Here is a 13800-nt window from a genome sequence, read left to right on the forward strand (position 1 = left end):
GACTTCAAGTGTGGGCTAGAAAAGCAGTTGATTGCTGTAAGGGGAGCTTAACAGGCCATTCTAGTAAACGCCTGGAAGAAAGCAGTGCTGAGAACAATGTAGTTCCAGAGGGAAATAAGGACTTAAACAGCAATTGGGATATTTTGGCAGAGTCTGGCTGGAGTCTGCCCATAGACCAAAAGGCTAAGTTGAAAAGTGATGGACTAATTTCTCTGGTGGAAGAAATTTCAAGACAGCCATTTCAAGAAGAAATGGTGGCATGGCTATTAATGGTAAATATTATGCAGATCTACAGTGAAAGAGAGCAAATGGGGCAGAAAGAAATACAGTTTGGATTGAAAAAGAGCACTAGGAAGATAAATATTGGAGCCCTGGCATGTGATGGAGAGGATCCCATTGATAAGGAGATTAAAGTGATTAAGGAGATAAAAGGGATTAAGGAGGGGCCTAGAGATTCAAACTTAAACAATGGAGAGAGTGCCTGCAAGGCAAGACCATACCAGTTAAGCCTCCAACTTGTGAAAGGAAAATGCTGCAGGGACCACAGAAGAGAAAAGCTTCTAAAATGGATAAAGCGGCTGGAGTCCATCCCAACCTTGCAGTCAGACTTGGCAATGTCGTTCACCTGGTGCTGGCTTTAGAGGCATGAAAGATACAAGAGTGAAGGGGTCATCAGTTTTTCCTCCGTGGTTTCAGGGAGCTGCTGAAGCCAGGCAGCATGCAGCAGGAGTACTCCTGCCTAGAGAAGGCCTTGATAGGCTGTTGCATGAAGCTGTGAAGGTGAAGCCTGGTTGGCAATGGAGACCCCAAGAAGTTCGGATGCCAGAGCTGTGAGGCATCTGCCAAGAAGACCTGCCTGCACACAGGGAGTGGTACCAGCACAAGAGAGAGAGATGTGTGTTGCACACAGCAAAGCTGGAGAGGCTGAGCCATCTAAGCCCTTTGGAAGTAAAGTCCCAGAAGTTGGACGTGGAGCTACTGGATTTGGTGTTTGCCCTGCTGGTTTTTAGTCTTGTTTTGATCCGGTATTTCCTTACTATGCCTCCATTCCTCCGTTTTGGAATGGTAATGTGTATTCAGTTCCACTGTATGTTGGGAGTATGTAATTTGTCTTTTGATTTTATATTGGAGTACAGTTAAGATATTTACCTGAGTCTCAAAAGAGACTTTGGACTGTGGACTTTTAAATAGTATTGAGACTGATAATGACTATGGGGACTTTTAAAGTTGGACTAAATTCATTTGGCATTTTATATGGTTATGAGCCTATGGGGGCCAGGGGTGGAATGTGATGGCTTAAATGAAAATATCCCCCATAGGCTCCAAGTATTTGGACATTTTGTCCCCAGATGATGGCACTGTTTTGGGAGGTTTTAGAGGGTGTGGCTATCCTGGAGGAAGCACTCTGGGTGAGCTTAGAAAGTTCTTAAGCCTTGCCAGATCTCCAGTCATTCTCTTGCTTCCTGTGCCTGTGTGATGATGTGAGAGCTTAGCTTCCCCTGCTCCTGCTCCAGCCACCTCCAGCCACCATGCCTCTCTGCCAGGACAGACTGTAATTCCCCTGGAACCGTAAGCTCAAAGAAACTCTTCCTTCTATAAATTGCTTAGGTCAGTGTTTCTATCACAGCAACAGAAAAGTGACTAATACAGTAAATCAGGGCTTGAGAGATGGCTCAGTGGTTAAGAACGCTTCTTGCAGAAGACTGGGGTTCACATCCCAGCACCCACATGGCAGCTAACAATTATCTGTAATTCCAGTTCCAGGGGATCTGATGCCCTCCTCTGTTCTCCTCAGGCATGACACAGATGCACTTACATACATGCAGGCAATACACACATACACATAAAATTAATATATAATAAGTATTAAAAGAACTTAATATATCAATTGTTCTTAACACTGTAACTGGTATACAAGGCAACCTTTTAAAAGCAGAGTAATAATTCTTCTCTCTCTCTCTCTCTCTACCCCTCTTTCCCACCCCCCAAGCTGGCCTCAAAGTTGCTACATGGCCAAGGTTAGTCTTGAACTGCATATCTTCCTCCCTGTTCTAACTGCTAGGACTATAGGTATGGGCAAGGATTCCTTGCTAAGTCATAATTCTGGAGCAGAATCGCCTCATCGTCCATTTATCCCTTTTTGCTTGCTTTAATGTGCACCTCTGTGGTTAAAGTTAAGTATTTTCAGTAACTTTCAGAGTTAATGACTGCCATTAGTGCTCTGGGCAGAGAAGATTGTGCAACCGGTTGCTCCAGGGAAGAATTGTGCTCCTCAGCGTGATGAGTTAACTCATCTGGAACAGCATTAGTTCATCAGGTTTTGTGGTTTATCTGTGGATCAAATTCCTGTAATTTTGTATGCCATCTGATTTAATGTCCACTTAGTTTAGTGACTAGACAGACATAAGCAGGCATAACACTTGAGAAAAGTTAAATTCTTAAGTGTTTAATTCAAGCATCTTTAGATGGAGATCGCCTTTGCTATTTTTCTTTCTCCTGGGGAAATAGATATCTAGATAATGCCAAATATTATTAAGAAAAACCTAAATAATATAAAACACCCCAAGTAAATATGCTCGTGGTAAAACCTGTGTTTCAAGAAAGACTTAATGGAAAAGGATCGGAAGTGAGTTGATTTTGAAACGAGAGTGTATACATTCCTTTGGAAGGTCCTCATAGCATATTCACAAATACCATCATAAGAGTTTATAGACAAAGGATCAATTAACCAGAATTTACTGATAATATATTTTCTTTGTGACATACCTTCCAAATATTTCTAGTTGGATGAAAAATTGAAGCTTGATTTTTTTTCTCTATTTATTACTATTTTGTATGGGCTATTTTGATCAAGAGTTGCAATCAGTTGATAGAAAAATATATATGGGGAACATTTATGCTCTCTTGAAACAAATATAAAATAATATAAAGTTTTCTTTGCAACCCCACCCCCACCCTCAGGTATTTCAGCAGAAGAAGAGGCTTTTGTATATATTTAAATACCTTCAATGATACCTAACCAAACAAAATACATTTTCTAATCAAAAGATTGACCAGTCAGGAAATGAAATGATGGTCGTGTGAAGAATATTTCTTGCCATCAAGCAGGTTACAAGTATCCTGGATAATAACAAAGTACCCCAAATGGCCCTAAATATGATGGCTGACTAGAGAATGGTTTTCATAGTATTATAAGAATTTCAAAATAGAGAGTTTGGAAGGTGTGGGAGCTTGATAAACAGAGCTGTTACCTCACCTCCTTGATCTATTGCTTCAGATCCTGAATGATATGACTGTCAGAGGAAAGACAAGGAACTGAAGGAGCCCAGTTAAAGGGACAGGAGCATCTATTCATATCTCTAGTTGTTAACCAGAGCTGATGATTTGTGTAGAGGGAATATGTTAAAAAGTACCTGGAAAGATAAATTTGGTATTAAATTGTAGAGGACAGTGCATTTTGGATCACACTTTGCTTTCTGGCAAATTGGGATCTACTAGAGTTTTTAGAAAATCAGTGTGGTTTTGCTGTTTTCATTTTCACTTTGGGCCTCTTTTTTGTTTTGTTACAGTCTTGTTATTTCAGAAGGATGAAATTTTTGGTGTAAGAATGCCACTGAAATCCAGACCTGTAACGATAAGGGTTTCTACTATGACACTTCCCAAGGGAAGTGGGGAGGGGGACTGTGGAAATAATTTAACAGATTGATGGAACAAATGACTACACACTATGACAAAGGGGCAGAGAGAGTTCAAGCTGTAGTATGGCAGTCTGGGCCCAGGCTAAAGGCAGAGAGCTGGCACAGAAATAGAGTTTGGAGAAGGTGGTATGTGGCTGTATTAACGGTATTTCTAGAGAAGGGGTGACAGAAGAAGCTCTCATTGTGGAGTAACTAAAAATGAATTACCAGTATATCAGTTGATATGGGAACAGTATTAAAGTAGTCAAATTTCCTTAGGTATTGTCAGTTTCCTATATGTTTAGTTATAGTGACTTTACTTTTGCAAGGAAGTACATTCATAGTTTAGATTATTATGAAAAGATGTCATTGAATGAGTCAGTATAAGTAAACCTAACCTAGGCATTCATGGTGCCTCTTCAGCAGGATAAACCCACTGCAGATACATCTGTAAGGGAGAGTAGAACTGAGTCTAATCCAGGAGACAAGAACAGATACTCTGTGTTCGGAAGTAATATTTCAAACCTTGCTGATAACAATCAGTAGGCCCAAAATAAAGGAAAAGGTGGCTTTGAAGGATAGATAAGATTTGCCTAAGATAACGAAAATAAAGTGAATTTTAGGCAGAGCAACGCTAGTGGTAATAATCATATTAGTGATGTCAACATTAGTAGCTGTTTTATTACTGGTCATTTACTGTGTTCCATGCATGATTCTAAGGTTTACAGTTAGTGCTTCATGTGATTCTGAAAAACAGTAATTGGTCTACACTACAATGCACTGCAGAAATTTGAGTGAGAAAGTAGGTACTGAGAGTTGGATGATTAACACTGTAGAAAGGAATAAAGGGTGAGAGGTGGGCTGAAGATCTGTTAGGAGACTGTTGCAATAATTTGGACTGGATAGTCCAGGTATCCAAACTGGGAGAGAAAAAAAATAGGGAAGGAATGAGTATACTTCTTTAAAGCAAATATCTCTTTAGTGCTTAGTTAAGGCTATACCCTGAGCAATAAGGGGCAATAAGACCCAAATCTCATCTTCCTGACCTCTGAAGTTCAGCAGCGGACATTGTGAAGGATGTACTTTCTGACCTTGTTAACAAATGTTGGCCTGAAGCCTGCGTGTGTGTGTGTGTGTGTGTGTGTGTGTGTGTGTGTGCACATGCATCCATAAACACACCTGTGTGTACCCTGCTCTACCCCAATTTGTAGGGTTCTATGATGGCATAGGCATTCTACTATGCCTGGTAATACTGTCTTGTGCTGATTGGCAGTGAACATAGTGGGTGGGACAGAAGGAGCCCAGCTGCAAGCCAGACATAGACATCTTCTGGGGTAGCACAGCTTGATGAAAAAAAAATTTTTCCTAAAATTCTTCTCTTCCAAGGTCAGAGTAGGGATTAGGGCAACTGACATTGGAATGGAAGAAAGAGGATTGAAAAATACTTATACTTTACCATTCACCAATGTATGGGTCAGTCTGGCTTCTTCATTGTACACGCATATAAGTTTACTCTAGCCTGCTACATAAACACTGTGAAACATACAGTATTTTGACCTGTTCCCATGAACTCATAGCTGTTCACACTCATGTTACTCAATTTATTTTCCCAACACTCGCATTATGCTGATATTATGAAACTTGCACAGAAACCAACTGAAAGGCTAAGCGACTTACCCAGAACTACACCAGAGGAGTGGAGGAGAGGTCTTCCAACTCACTTTCCCCACAGGATTAGGGATCTAAAAGCACTTTGCAGTGGGTTTCTAAAGCTCCAGGGAAGATGCTGACCCCAGAGTTATTGCACACTGTGCTGAACACTGCCTTGAAAGGCCGAATTAATTAAAATGAATAAAATAATGAAAAATTAAATCCGTACAGAGTTGAGATTAGCTCCAAACACATCCACTACCTTAGTTGGCTCTGAAGTTAAAAGAGAATGAAAATTTGGCTTCTTGGGGGTTGTGATAATCATAATCCAAGATATTTTCTGTAAAAAGAAGATACTAGTATATGTTTTTCAGTGACATAAAAATGCCCATTGTCTTAACAATGACACAAATGTGTTATATGGTTTTGTGAATATTTATTTGTTCACCACTGTTTTTCTCAAATACGTCATTCAGTGTATGTACACTTAAGCACCAGAAATCTCTCCTTTGAGGGCACAGAGAACAATGATACTATTTTGTGTCTTTATCTTTACTGACATTTTACTATATTTTATTAAAGTGTTTATCATAAGGCTTTCACTTAAACTTGAAATGCTTTTTTTGTTGTTGTTGCGGTTATGTTTTAACTACTCAGCGTAATAGCTCAGGTTGGAAATACATCAAAATAACCCAACAAAAATATTTTAAATATTGCATCCATCGTTGGAGTTTAGGAAATAAATCTTTGAGTATAATAATTTATTCACTTGAGCTGTTGTTTGAGCAAAGTATTCCATCTTAGTTTCCAAAGAGCTGCTGGTCATTACTAAATATATTTAAAAATCGAAGCAGGAAAAATTGATTTCATTCTAGCCATATATCCTATAAAATACTCTATGTTAAAGTCACCTGCACTTTTGAAAACATCAGATAGGGATTATACCTATACCTATGCATAGTTAATTAATAAGAAACATCATAAGTAACAGTTCATGGGGGAAACTTTGACATCACTGTGTTCCTCAGGAAAGATCCTGAGCTGTAGGGACAATAATAGGGTGCTAGTTCTGAACGCACACAGTGTTGTCCTACAAAGACATCAAGATTTGTAGGAAATCAACCCTCTAGCACTCCTGGCAAGCCAGACTGACCCCAGCAAATGAAAATAATCAAAAGTAATTAGAAGCGTGCTGGACGACTCCTCCGAGAGCCGAGCGGGAGAGTAAACACGCCTGAATCCTCAAGCCACTGCAAAGGCCCATGTCTGAGCTGTTAGGTGCCCTGACCTTGTCCACATAAAGATGTGATTTATGGAGTGCAGGCCACAGCAGCAGCGCTTCTGTCCTCTCCTGGAGAACCAAATTACAGAGGTGGAGATTAACATGCTTTCAGTCGGCCCATTTCCCGACCAAGGGAAATATTTTATTTACATTTTTTTACCCTTAATTTCCTCTCTCTCTCTCTCTTTTTTTTTTTTTTAAAAAAAAACACTACCTCATCAATAGATTTAAGAGAAAGGCAAACTATATAAAAAATACTCCAGTATCTCTCTCCAGAGCAAGTGGTGATGGGTTTCTATAAACATTCAGAGCCTTTGTGTCGATAGCCTTATACTGAGCTGGGAAGCTTTGTAGATCGACCCAGTGTCACAGAATGCAAGTTCAAGCTTGTGATACACTTGCCTGATTAAGCAGTATAAATAATGAATGTTCATGATGCCTGATACCTTGGTTTTTTTCCTGATCAATTTTTGTACCTAAGCATTATATTTCATTCACATCTTCTCAATGAACCAAGATTTAGGAGAAGAAATTGAACGTGTTAAGAATTTAGAAGAGTGGGAAGAGAAGGAAATTGGGAGAGGTATCATATAGGAATCCATGGACTGTCTGTTGACTCCTATAGACATGCTTATATTTTTTCTTATCCATGTCTCACTGCAGCATAGGTAAGGTTTGCCCATGTCCTGTTCTACCATGGAAAAGGAAGCATTGATTTTCTTTTTAAACACACATCAATATCTATACACGAAGCTAATTTAATTAGCAAGCAGTTATTGTTCAGCCAAATGTCAATTTCTCATATTATTTCGTGCTTCTTGACATGAACTGCACAAAGCAGGAGTTCCCAAGCAGTTTATGAAGGGAGCTGCATCTGAGGATTGTAAAGAGTGAGCTCGCATGTTCTTGAAAAGCAGCAGAAAAGCAGTGTGAAGAGAATAAAAAGCGTCAAGGTTAGAGTTCCTTGGATATTTAGCCACCTCAAGAAACCAAAACTGCAGAATTAAAGGAACTGTACTTAGGCTGGGGTTATAAAGTACCTTCCTCTATAAACTCAAAACATAATGTCAGGGTGAATGGGAGCATACTTTATTAACTTTATAGTATTGAAAACTGCCAGCAAGTTGTCTTGTTTTTAAATATTGTCCTCTGCAGAGTGTTACAGGGCTGTTTGTCCACAGGAAGCCCATTAAAAGTGGACAGTGCAGTCATTTCATCTGGCTTTCGCCGGACTGCTTTTCTTTCTTTTAATGATGTGCTGGCATGTACCATGGCCATAGGGTCTCCATTAGCAGGACTTTTACTTCTGGGACGACCGTGAAGTTTAAGGCTTAAAAGAGGCATCAGTTTACAGTCCTGTGGGAATCACTTGAATACTGGAGTGCTCACGTCTTACTGCTTTAACTAATATATTGGCTTATTTTAAATAAACAGTTACACAAGGAAGGCAGAACCCATGGCCTTATTGGAAATTCTGGGCTGCTTAAAGATTCTGCAGTCCCCACAACTTGGGGAGGAAGGAAAGGGCCTGAGGAGGGTTTATGCCCTTTTCAAACCAGGAAGAAAACACATTAACCTCTCCTACCCCAGCTCTGCATCAGCCAAAGCTGGATCTTAACAACTCCCAGAAAATCTACCCGCTGCTGCTCAAAGCTCCTGTTTTCCAAGGTCTTTCTCTTGGCAAATAGCAATTAAACGCAATAAAGAAGTGGGATTCTCCCCGCCCAATACCCTGAATTTAAAAGTAGGACTCCGTTTTAAGCATTTCTGATGAACTGTGGTTTTCTTCTGTCCCCAAAGCCCCACATTTGTTCTCTCATCCCATCTCCTTGATATTTAGATCATCTGTCCAGATACATGCTTGCAAATTAAAGCTGGTTTGAGATTATAGTAAAACCATTATTTTTAATAGCCCATTTCAAGGGCAGTGCTAAATTCTGCAGAACACGCATGTTCCTGATTACTGCAGAACAGACAGCAGCTTTTGCAGGGGCTTAATTTGTAACTGGGAACTACTGTAAACAGATTTCTCCAGAAATCCCGAGGAATAAAGGGGTAGGTGGTGGTATTTGGCCCCTTGTATCTAATTATTGTTTTAGAAAACTCTGATGGAAAGGAGGGAGAAAAGCCTCATGCAAAAACCTAGGCTTCTATTCTAGCCTTCTTGGGGAAGGTGGGCTAGACCTCCTTAAAAGCCATTATTTGAAGAGCAAGAGGCTCTTTGCAGAAGGAAAAAGTCTCTCTGCTTACTGTGGAGTCCTGGGACCCTTTAAGATTCAAGTTGTGTCAAGAAAAACTGGGATGATTCTGTCTTTACTTGACTGACTTTGTTATACAAGCAAAAGAGATTGAGAAAGAGAGAGACACACACACACACACACAGAGACAGACACAGAGAAAGGGAAGAAAGGAGGGAGAGGAAAAGGAAGCAAAGGAGAAGGGAGGGAGGGAGAGAAGGAGGAGAGAGAGGAGGAAGAAAAGGAGGAAGGGAGGGAGGAAGAGAAGGAAGGAGGAGAGAGAGGAAGAAGAAAAGGAGGAAGGGAGGGAGAGAAGGAAGGAAGCGAATGGAAGGAGGAGGAGGAGGAGGAACACAGCCTTATAATGATATCCTTTAATCTTTACTGCAGTTTAGTCAGTGGGCAAGGCTGATAATGACAATAGCCACAGCAGCAGTAATATTATTTAACATGAAGCAAATAGTGAAGGGGAAATGGTAATGCTGGAATGGACTCTCCATGTCTCTAGACATCTCTCAGAGTCTCGGGGGAAGCATTAAGGCATCTGGCTTGGAAAAGAGAATCTCAGAGGTAAGAAAGTCCTCCACTGAGTGGTGTCCAGGTTTAGGACAGGACTAGGCTGCCTGTGCCTTTGGGTTCACCCGGGCCTCTGTGCTGTACAAGCGGCTTTTTATTTCGGGACACAGCGCCACCTACTGCTATCCTGCAGTACCTGCAAGGATTCAGCCCTGGCCAGTCGCCCCGCCTTCCCCACTGAACCTATTATAAGAGGAAAAACTCAAAGGGTCTGATACCCTTTCCAAGCATTGTGGATTTATTCAGTACTTCCTACTGATTCTCCATGACCTTTGTCTCAGCACCAACGTTTTGTTTCCTGTTTTGCAGAGAATCTTTGGAAAGGGCTAGGCAGTGCTGCAGGACCAATTGGTTGGGGTGGGGGCTTTAGGGATGGTTCGGGAAGCTGCACTCTCAGACCCCTGATCAGACCAGAGTGTCTGAAGCAATCTGTTCCCCAGATTACTTGTATTTAATACACAATGCATCATAAAACAAATCTCTCATCCTGACAGGAAGAAAATAGAACAGCTCATAGCTCGAGCCAGTCCAATTTATGGCTAAATTAAAAAAAAAAAAAAAAAAAAAAAAAGCTCCGACAATGGGCAAGTTGAGGAAGGGCAGGAAATCAATGCAGCAAAAGCCAGGGCTCCTAAAGGTTCCCAAGCCTGAACTCTCTGGGAATATCTGACAAGCTTTAGGTTATTTACAAAGGATTTTTTCCTGTCTTACCTACCACTGCTGTGAGATTTTCCTTCAAACAATGGCCATTATCTGAGGTAACAGTTCAATGTCACAGACAACAGCCCCCCCCCCATTGAATTAGTCATTTTCTGTCCCCCCCTTCTGTTACTATTTTTGTTTTTCAATCACTATTTTTGGGGAAATGCAGGTCTATTAGGATTTCAGGATTACTGGCACTTGGACAAAACAAAAAGTGAGTTTCACTCCTGTGGCCCCTTTTACAGATAAAAGTTTAATATCAACACATCCTGGGCCTGCTTGCTGGCTCCTGCTTTCCAGATTTAGGAAAGTGCCCCTGTATCTGAGCACTTGGTAACTTTCTATTGTTGATTTGGGAAAAAGTTAGGTTTTGTCCATTTGCTTTTATGAATGGAGTTTTCTCATCAAAAGCATACATTCCCATTTAACCACCTTATTAAACTAAAGTCATCCAAGCTTGTCTGCAAGTAAACACATGGATGCTTCATTTTTGCCATTCCTTCCCTGTGTTCTTTTCCCAGTGCCATTTCTGCATTGTATTGCTCAAAGTTCTCCAAATGTATCTTATAATGTTATCAAACATATGAAATATTAATCACTCAAAGGAGCATTTATGATATCAAAAGTTTAAGAATAATTGTAGTTATCAAATTGCTTAATTCCACTTTTGGACATTCATAGTGTCTTAATGTATCAAAGAAAATAGCACAAATTTGCCAGGCAGTCCTCCATCTCCCTAAACCCAGAGTTATATAAATAATGTTTCAGATTTTAAAAAAATTGTTTTCTGAGAAAAAATTATTCTGACATAACTATAAACATGGAAGGAATAAATTTGTGTAGAAATTTCAATTATATTTTATTTTAAAATATGCTTAACAAAAGCCTGGAAAGGTCTGTCAACTTTCCACTCTTGAGGTTCTTGTCTAGAACTTTCTGAACTAATTACTTTCAGTGTGAACCAATGTCTCTTTATCCCCTGTTATTCTAGGTCCTCTACAGCGCCCCCACCCCCCCACCCTCTACCCAGGCAGCTCAGTGAGCCACCCTCACACCTCCAAAAGGACTTCACACCACCCCATCATCCCTCCCATCCCCCCCAAAACATACACACACACACACACACACACACACACACACACACACTTGTGCTCAATGTGCTCAGGACATAGAAACCAAAGAGATTTCCCTGGAGAAAACAAACCCTGCTTGCAGAAATCTCCCCATTGGTTGTTTATCAGGAGAAATCTACATGTTTCTGTTTCGAGGGATGGCGCATCCATAATCAGTCTGTCCCTATAGGACTTGGGTCTTGGCGACCTTTTTGTGACCTCTCCCGCCAGAGGAGGCTGCTGTCACTTTAAAAATTTACTCAAAGAGGAGCTCTGGCTTCCGACCACTCTGGGCGGCCTGCAGGAGATAGCTCCCTTTCTCCCTCGCCCCGGGTTCTTTCTGGATGGCCGAGCAGATCCTCTTTAAAGAGACAGTTCATGAAATAGAAACCCGGCGTCTGAGCTCCGAGTCTCCAAAGGGACTGGGACAAGCCGGTGAGGGTCTGGACTGGGGAAGGCTGAGGATCCGAAGGGGCGAAAGCTGCGCAGCCCCCCTCCCCACCTTCGCAGACCCCCCCTCCTCCTGCTGGTCTTCCCCTGGAGCTGGGAGCAGAAGTGGAAGAAGTTTTAGTGGGTTTCAGATAACTTTCATTACACACCCGCCTGATAAGAGGGAGAGAAAGTGAGGAAAGAGGGAGGCGGTGTGAGGCAGAAGGATTAGCTGCCTGGTCATTTAGGAAGAAGGGGAAAAAAAACCCAAACACACCCAACCCGGGTTACCCAGACGCGAGAAGATTGCATTTGGGGTCTTAAAATACACTGTTGGCGGACAATAAATCCGAAACGCGTGGCCCGGCGAACAGCTCCCAGAGAAGGACAAAGTTATCACAGACCCATTTGGAAATCCAGACGCAAGGCTTTATTGTTTTTGTTTTTTTCACTTAAAAAAAAAATCTCGAAATGTTGCTGGGTATCGTTTGAAAGGATTTTCCGCACAGGAGTGCTGGGGGTTGCTGCTGATTTTATTTTGTTTATTTTAATTCTGCTGTGATTGTTTTTTATTGCTGAGTTGAGGCCATAGAAATCGGAAGGTAAGCGAACTCATTTAAAGAAAAAAGTCTTGGCTCTGGGGAGGGTGTCGCTGGGGACGGTCCTGGGTCTGTCCTGGCTGGGGTGGGTCAGACCCTGGCTAAGCTAAGCTGAGCAGCAAAGGAAGGTCGGGTTCCTGGGAGCAGGCTCCTCTGGCCTTGGTGGGTCTCCCTGGCCGGCTGGCTGTCGGCCTCTTCCTCTGCTCTCCTGTCCTCCTTCCCCTCCCTCGGCTGGTCTGTCGGTCAGGTTCGGGGACGCTGAAGGTGGGGTTGCCAAAAAGTTGAATTCCTGGCACCAGCCACGCGACTTGGAAGTGGCTTTCGGCGGAGTTCCACCTTGCCAAGTAACAGCTCCGCTGGCCAGCAGCATGTGCTGCCTGAGAGCAAGTCACATTCGGATCCTTTGGCTACATGGTGGGATTTTTTTTTTCCCCCTTTTCATTTTGCTGTTGGTCTTTTTTTTTTTGAAAGGGCCTTTTTTTAAAGGCCACCTAAAGGAATTATTATTACTTGAGCTATCTTAGAGCTTGACAGCTTTTAAAAACACAGGACTGTTTTGGATGGGATGAGAAAAGATGCTTTCTTTATTTTACCCCATATTTCTGATGTGATTAAGACATTTGGGAGACAAATGTAGTTCTGCTAGCAAATCAAAAGCGAATAATTCACCCAGGGGGGGTGAGGGGAAAAACGTTCCTGAAGAAAGTTAGGCTTTCTGTCTTGGGGCAGGAATCCCAGAGAGTAAGAAAGTTAATATGTTGGTGAAATTTTTGAATAATTGTGTAACAGATTATGAAAAAAAAGACGTTCTTTGGAAATGAATCTTTGTAAAAATTAGCTTTCGCTGTTGACAGAGGCAATGGTAGCAACCTTAGCACGAAGTAAAATTACACCTAGAATTTTGTGTGTGCTGTATGTAGTCCTTAACTCTTCTCCCTGTACCCCTGCTTGAAAGCTGAGGGTGTAGATGATTCTTGACTTTGAAATGAGCAAGTTTTCCATGTCTTTCCGCAAATATCAACTGGAAGTGGTGTAGCATTTCAGCGGCGTCTCCCTATTTCCTTTATGAAATATTTCTCTGGTGTGTCAGTTGGTGACCAGCTTTCCCCCACTCTTTTTCTTACTAGTCAAGAAAGAAAAACAACACAACACCAAATTAATAAACAGAACTTAACAAGCTCATTTCTAAACCTATTTTAAGTGTGTGCTGCTTATTTGCCTATTTTGTACCTGGGAAAGGAAAAAAATCTCAAGTTGGCACATGAGTTGTTCAGTCCTAAGACTCGAAGAAACATCTTAATTTGTAATTCTGTAAATAATAATTTATTAAAAATTGTCCTCCATATTTAAGTGCCAACTTTCTGTTAGTGTTAAGAAATGTTTTTTAAAAAGATATGGCAGGAGGGCAATTACTGTCTTGTATTACTATTTTTCCCTTTTGAATCATGGGCCCACTTATGCCCTTCAGTGGCCCCATGGTCAAGGGCTTATTCAAAGTGCACTTGACTAGAACCCTCTGAGTACTGACTTCTTGAA

General features: G+C 41.4%; 1 protein-coding gene across 5 annotated transcripts in view; it reads left to right on the forward strand.

The window, feature by feature from the left end:
- Positions 1 to 11575: 11575 nt before the first annotated feature.
- Positions 11576 to 13800, forward strand: part of LOC103731713 (histone-lysine N-methyltransferase MECOM) — a 68738-nt gene continuing 66513 nt past the window's right edge. For all 5 annotated transcript variants that reach the window (XM_017797399.2, XM_017797401.2, XM_017797400.2 and 2 more), the window contains exon 1: positions 11576 to 12267. The gene's annotated coding sequence lies outside the window, so the exon portion shown is untranslated. The remainder of the gene's footprint in view (positions 12268 to 13800) is intronic.

Source organism: Nannospalax galili, unplaced genomic scaffold, assembly GCF_000622305.1.
Source record: "Nannospalax galili isolate Female #2095 unplaced genomic scaffold, S.galili_v1.0 scaffold33, whole genome shotgun sequence".
Lineage (NCBI taxonomy): Eukaryota > Metazoa > Chordata > Mammalia > Rodentia > Spalacidae > Nannospalax > Nannospalax galili.